This window comes from Chrysochloris asiatica, unplaced genomic scaffold (genome assembly GCF_000296735.1).
Source record: "Chrysochloris asiatica unplaced genomic scaffold, ChrAsi1.0 scaffold00055, whole genome shotgun sequence".
NCBI lineage: Eukaryota > Metazoa > Chordata > Mammalia > Afrosoricida > Chrysochloridae > Chrysochloris > Chrysochloris asiatica.
Genome location: NW_006408573.1, coordinates 11,122,597 through 11,129,737, shown reverse-complemented (window position 1 = coordinate 11,129,737; position 7,141 = coordinate 11,122,597). Strand labels below are relative to the sequence as shown.

At 40.0% G+C, this 7,141-nt stretch overlaps 2 pseudogenes; both read right to left on the bottom strand.

The window, feature by feature from the left end:
• LOC102826753 overlaps window positions 1-960 on the bottom strand; it is a 63,505-nt pseudogene extending 62,545 nt beyond the window's left edge.
• Window positions 961-1,721: 761 nt separating this feature from the next.
• On the bottom strand, window positions 1,722-6,514 carry LOC102826375 (annotated as a pseudogene).
• Window positions 6,515-7,141: the final 627 nt, after the last annotated feature.

Genomic DNA, 7,141 nt, shown 5'->3' with positions numbered 1-7,141 from the left:
TGTGTGTGTGTATAAATTATATGTAAAAAATATAAGATTATAGAGAAATTATCAAGTATTTTAATGTTTGAGAGTCTTCAGAAAGTTTTTTTCCCTCAAAGAGGCAAACAAATAAGAGGCTACGTTGACACATCTGCCCTCTGAATTTTTGAATTTAGGAAGCACAAATGTGTCATTGTTATTATTTTCTTGAAAGAATGTTAGGAACCCCTAGGACTAATCACAATCCATTACCATCAACGACCTCCATTATCCTCAGCGATTTCTTCATGTTGCTTGCACCAGAGTACCAGCCATTATTAGCATCAAGTATAGGAATTTCTCCTCTTCATTTTTGGCTCATCAGTGATGGGCACAGACTGACAAAGAGTAAGCACTAAAGACATGTCATAGTAAACACTCAAAACTCCTTTTTCAATCAATGCAAGATTGGAAGTACAATAATTATAAATAAAAATACAAAACTGATGGTTTTCATGGCCCATGTAGATAATGCAGAGATGATGGAGGATATCCAACACAATATTTGTTGAAGGAAGAAATGACTAGTTTATGCCACAAGTTCTCAGTTAATCATTAAAAATCATACTAATATAAATAACCACATCATACTGCCTGTTTGAAGATAGTAAGTTTGATAAATAAGTAAATATTTGCCAAGGTTATTTCATATAATCCCATCAATTACTCTAAATTAATGGAGCCAGAATTTCATTTTAAAAAACCCATTAACACTACAAATATTCGTGAAAGAACAATTATTATCTCCAAGGAACGGCTAATTATTAAAACGTAAAAGCAATAAATAACTCGAAGTAGGTAGAACATTTAAAGATGATTTGAAGAAGAAATCACACATGTAGGAGATGATATATTGCTCAGAGGTTAAGTGCGCAGGCTCTACAGGCTGAATCTTAATTTTCCTAACAGTTATCTGCTGGTCAATTTACTTACCCTCATTTTGCCAAAGAACAAAATGAGCCTGGAAGGTTAAGAATCCATACTATGGTAGACACTGATACTTTTCCCAGAAGCCCTTTCTGTGAATCTCGTTCCGGGTGCTACTAGTGCTGTTGTCATCCTTTTGTCATCAGATCCTCCTGGCATCATCTTAGTCACTCACCTAGGGTGATGATGTCACTCATACATGCATATAAATGCCTCATTTCTTGGCTCATCTTAGGACAATTCTGAGGCGTCCGTGAGGTCATTGGAGAATATTATGGCAGTTGCATTGAATCATGACTTCCTTTGCTTCCTGTGTTTCTTTCTCTTGTGTCCACAGGTGCTACTTCAAATAGCACTATTTACTGGTCATCCTACTTGCAAAATTCAAAAGACAGTCTGCTCCTTGGGGACCAAAACATGTGACAGTTGACACCATAGAATGGTCTGGCTAAGCAAGTGATTAAGGCAAGATTTGGAGCTGCATCATTTGCCACCCATGTGGTAATAAGAGCCTTACCGCTGGTAATAGGTAGAGCACAAATGGGTTCTGAAATTATATACAGTTATTAAAACTCTATGGGCAGTAAAATAAAATGACACACCTTTGGAAAGGAATGTGTTAGCTGGTGCAAAGAATGATGATAAGTCATAAAGTATTGCTATTAGGGTTCCAGTTAATACATGCACAAGATTATTGCAAATAAAATGCCTTTGAGCATGTCTCTGCAATCAGTGGATGACTGCAGACAAGCTCTATCAGTAATACACTCATCTTAGTTGTGCTGTGGTGCCTGAAAAACAAACAAAATAAAATTATTTTGAGATCAGAGCTAATATTACAATTTTAACAAAACTAAAATAAGTGGACATCCCCCAAGTCACTGAAGCTTTTCAACAAGTTTACAAAAATAGTTCTCTATATAAAACAAAAGTTTTTAGAAGGATCAGTAATTTTGAAGACGTTTGTGAAGACCTCAGAGATAAGCCAAGGGATGGAAAACTTTCCATCTCAACCAGTGAAGAAACTGTGGCTGAAATCTAGACACTTGTGGAAAGAAATCATAGTCTAACCATTGATGTGATAGCTAATGAAGTTGGCATGTCATAGGATCAAGCATTTCTAATGTTAAGCCAACATGTGAGTCTCAGCAAGCTTTTGACTTGATGGGAGTTGACAGTGTGGGAAGAACAGCTAGCTCAAAGAGCTGATATTTTCATCAGCCTTTGAAACAAGGTCTAAGCTAATGAAGACTATTTTATGGAAAGAATTGTAACTGAGGCTGAGTCTTGGATTAACCAACAAAATAAATAGAGCACAATCCAATCAAATCAATGGCTTCCAATCTACTGGGCTACCTAAATTTAAGGCAGAGGTCAGCCAAGAAATTACACTTTTTTTTTTGTTGTTGTTGTTGTTGTTGTTGAGATTTTTAATAGCTAATCTTGATAGATTTTCTCAAAGAACACAGGACAATTATACCAGGTTATTATGAAGAAGTTTTAAGAACACTGAATTGATGAGAGAAAGCCATGAAAGTTGAACCAAGGAATTGTTTTCCACCTCTACAATGTGGACACTGAGCAATACCTGCTCAATCTTCGAGGGTAGCAAGGCTGCTCTATGAGAATTTCATTAGGAAATCTTACCCCCATGAAACCTTATGACCTTGATCTTGTCCCTTTGGGTTTCCTTTTGTTCCCCAAACTCAACATGTCAAAGGAAAATTACTTGCGTCCTAAGGATGCCAAAACTGCCATTTTGATGTGGTCTAAATCTAAGAGCACAAAATTCTTCCAGGAAGAGCTGTTGTTGTTGTTGTTAAGTGCCGTCGAGTCGGTTTCGACCCATAGCGACCCTGAATAGGGTTTCCGAGGCTGTAAATCTTTACGGGAGCAGATCGCCTCATCTTTCTCCCGCGGAGCAGCTGGTAGTTTCGAACTGCTGACCTTCCGGTTCGCAGCCCGATTTGTAACCACTACGCTACCAGAGCTCCTTAGCAAGGTGAAATTATCACCTTCAAAATTGTATATAACTAGATGGAAGATATGTTGAGAAACAATAGCTTCACATTTTGATACTTTTACCTAATAAAGGTTTCTGTGATTCTGTAGCAATAATTTTTCATTTACTCTCATATTTGTTCTTTTTAAAATATTGAGGAAATTAACTCTAAATATAATTGAATTTGTTGACTGTCATTGCTCATCTCAATTGACTCTCAGGACAGGGGTCACAAACAATTGCAAGAAATTAACTGCTTATTGAAAACTAAGGGAATATCGGAAATTAGAAAGGTTTTGAATCAGTACATTCTGGTTTGACTTTCTGCTAAAAATCTACTTTTCCATCTCTGATATACTGAATAAAAATCACCTGGGGATCTCTAGCAGCCTTGGTGGTACTGTAGGATAAGCACTAGACTGCTATATGCAAGGCTGGATATTTAAATCCACTCGTTACTCTGAGCTGTGGATCAATGTACTGGATTGCCAGGTGGGTTTGAGGGGCAAGGTCTGCTGTTGAAGCTTACCAGCCACTCCTCAGAAACTCTATATAGGGTAGCTATGAGTCAGAACTGATTCGATGGCACTTAACAACAGCTGTCATTACCCCTGCAGGAGAAAGATGGGGTTTTCTGTTCCTGTAAAGATTTACAACTTTGAAAACAGGGTTGCTCTGTGTCGGAATCAACTTGATGTCAGTGGTTATTTTTTTAAATCTATAAGAATCACTTGGAGATCTTATTAAAATGTCAAATTTGATTAATTATATCTAGCGTAGAAATATAATTTCTCAGCAAGGGGTTGAACTGGAATGAATTGCTTGAAGTCCCGGAGATTAGAGATTGAGAGATCAGGGCAATATGCAGCAAAAGCTCAGAGCTTACCCCTCTCATGACCAGTTGATAGTCAGCCTTGATTTTGTTGTTCATATCATGTGTCTTTAGTAATGGAACATGTGCTGAAATCAAGGAAAACAAAATTTTGAGGCCATATGGGTTTTGATATGATTATATGTCACAAGTGGACTCTGGAGGTAGCACTGGGGGGCTGAGGCTTGTTCTTGACATTCATGCAGATACACAGGTCCCTGAAAGTACAACTGGGAGAGCAGCTTCCCAAGAGGCTGAAAATTGTTGGTGGGCAATATATGTCCCATGAGTCATAAGGGGTAAAATAGAAGTAATAGTCCAAAGAACGTTAAATTATCAACCAAGTCATATCAACTATGCCCTATTCAGAGCTCGGCTTGGGAAAATATGAGTCCTTAACTCATGGTATTGGCACAGTTATGTGGATTCTTCTGAAATCTGGTCTATATAGAGCTCCCTGAGTCCTCTGAACCAGCAGCAGTGGACCACCTCTTCATCGCTGTTGTTGCTGTTAAGTGGCATCAAGTTGGTTCTGACTCATAGCGACCCTGTACAGGGTTTGTAAGGTGCAGCTAGTGGGTTTGAACCACCACCTTGTGGTTCAAATTGCCCTTGTGGTCCAGTGCTTATCCTATAGCACCGTACCAGTACTCCATCTCTCCATTGTTGTTGTTGTTGTTGTTAAGTGCTGTCGAGTTGGTTCCAACTCATGGCGACCCTGTGTGGGGTTTCCAAGGAGCTCCTGGTGAGTTTGAACAGCCAACCTTGTGGTTCAAAGTGATCTTGTGGTCCAGTGCTTTATCCTACAGTACCACACCAGGACTCAATTTAGCAGCAAGGCTCAAAATCAGTTCCTTTCCATTTGACCTCCTGCTGAGAAGTTACCTTTCTATTCCAATATACTGAATCAAAAACTACATCTTAACAAGATTCCCAGGTGTTTGAATCTCCATTCAATATACATGATTGGATCACCTGGGTATTTTTGAAAATGTAGATTCAGATTTAGTATATCTGAGGTGGAAATGCAAATTATCAGCAGGGGTTTGAAGCCCTGCTCAATTGTTGTTAAGCGCCATTAAGTTGGTTCAGGATCATAGCAGTTGGTGGTTTGAAACACTGATCTTGTGGTTTGAAACACTGATCCTAGTGCCACACGAGGAGTCTCTCAGTATAATCTTGATTTAAAATAAAATGCCAAATGTGGCATTTTCACTAGAACAGAATGATATGACACAGCTATTTCAACAACAACAACAACGTTAGTGTGGTGAATGCATCTTTTCCATCTCCACTGAAAATGAGTATCAGCAACTGTACACCCATTAAATATACAATGTTGTTGTTGTTAAGTGCCGTCAAGTTGGTTCCAACTCATAGCAACCCGGTATAGGGTTCCCTAGGAGCAGCTGGTAGGTTTGAACCATTGACCTTCTGATTATCAGTCTAATGCCTATACCACAGATGCACACCAGGACTCATAGTTAAAGCTGTGACCCAGGACCACTTTGGTCATGCAGTCTAAGAAGACCTGAGCTATTTGGATGTCTCATAGAATATCCATCTATCCATTATATAAGTGATATTCTCCTTATGGGAATTGAAGCAGAAGAAGAGGCTAGCATATTTGAGATTTGTTAAATTACATACACTATATGGAATGGAACATAAACCGTACAATGTTTCAAAGGTTGGTTAAAACATTATGTACTCCAAATAACCAGGGCTGATCTGATCTACCTAGAATTTCAATTTGGGATAGCTACATTTATCTCACGGAGTGCTGGTGTGGCACTGTGGGTTAATGCGCCAGACTGCAAAGCCGTTTGAACTGCAATGTCGGCAGTTCAAGCTCACCAGCTGCTTTATCTGGAACAGCTTTCCATCCTCCTCCTTCACCTCCTCCTCTGTCTGATCTGCTGCCATAATCACCCTCATCATATCCACAATCATATCCTCTGTCATAGTAATCATGGCGTGAGCTGCCATAGGTGGTGGTGGTGGTTGTGTGCCGTGGAGTCGGTTCCGACTCATAGCGACCTTGTACAAGGTTTCTGAGGGTAGGTCTCCCCATATAAATTGTGGGTGTTGGAGTATGTGGTCTTTTTGTATGGAGAAATCAACTCTGATTCTACACCATGAAGCTCCATTCCATTGGCACGCTTTTTAACTTGCTTAGCATCATCTACATTTTCAAAATATACAAAGGCAAAGCTTCTTGAACGTCTAAACTTCTGGTCATATACAAGGGACACATCAGTGTTGGGGCCATACTTAGAGAACGCTTCACTTAGACCTTGCTCTGTGATGTATATGCTCAACCCAAATACTCCAAGACAATAGTTGGGGTCAGGATTTGCCCGATTCCCAAAATGACGCCTGCGAGTAGACATCGGAGAAGGGGTGTGACAATGCCTTCCGGGATAATCTAGACTATAAAATCTGCTACGGGATCGTCTATGGGTGCGTGACCGAGAACGTGATCTTGTATAATGTCTTTGAGAACTTCTTCCGGATCTAGACCCAGATGCAGATGTGGACCTGGACTTTGATCTGGAATGGCCAGAATTTTCCTTGGAGGGAGACCTTGCAGATTTCCCAGATCCATGAGCACTTCCACTTCTGGAAGCAGAACGGGATTGCAGCTCGCTGCTGTCGCTCATGACTCCTGGCTGCAGTCCCTCTCGATGCATTTCAATCGAAGCTGTCAGCTTCTTGGGCTTTCTTTAGAGCGGCTCCTGAGCAGACTCGCTGAACGCACTGCTTTCAGAGCCGCTGAGCCACAAAGCACTCCACACCGCCTCCAAACCGGTTCTAACCACATGATGCATTTTTTTTTTTTTTTTTTTTTCTTCATTTTGCAACTACATCATAGTCCAACTTTTCTCTCTACAGAACCACCTTTCCTTTTATCTCACAGGTGCTGATACTCAGAACATTCGCCAATAAACTTCATACATATAAATGTTCACCTCAGATCCTATTTCCTAGGACTTAACATTGTCAGATGGTTACAGAAAGCAGAGCCTAAATGAGATTTGAAGATGGCTTCCTGGTTGGTCAGCTGCCAGTGAGGACCGTAAGTACTACTGGTTGGTGGAGGAGCGCAGTTAATTTCTGTCCTGTGGGAGCAATTGTAGAAACAGAGAGGAAACTGAGATGGAAAATCAGGGGAAGAAAACACACTGGTAAGTGCAAAGGCCTAGTAGTCTTAGAAGTAGAAAGAAAAGAGTGACTATAAAGATTATGAATTTGGATGGTGTTTCTTGGGACAATCAGTGAACTGAAGCATACTGAGAAAGTGAGGGTCAAACATAAAA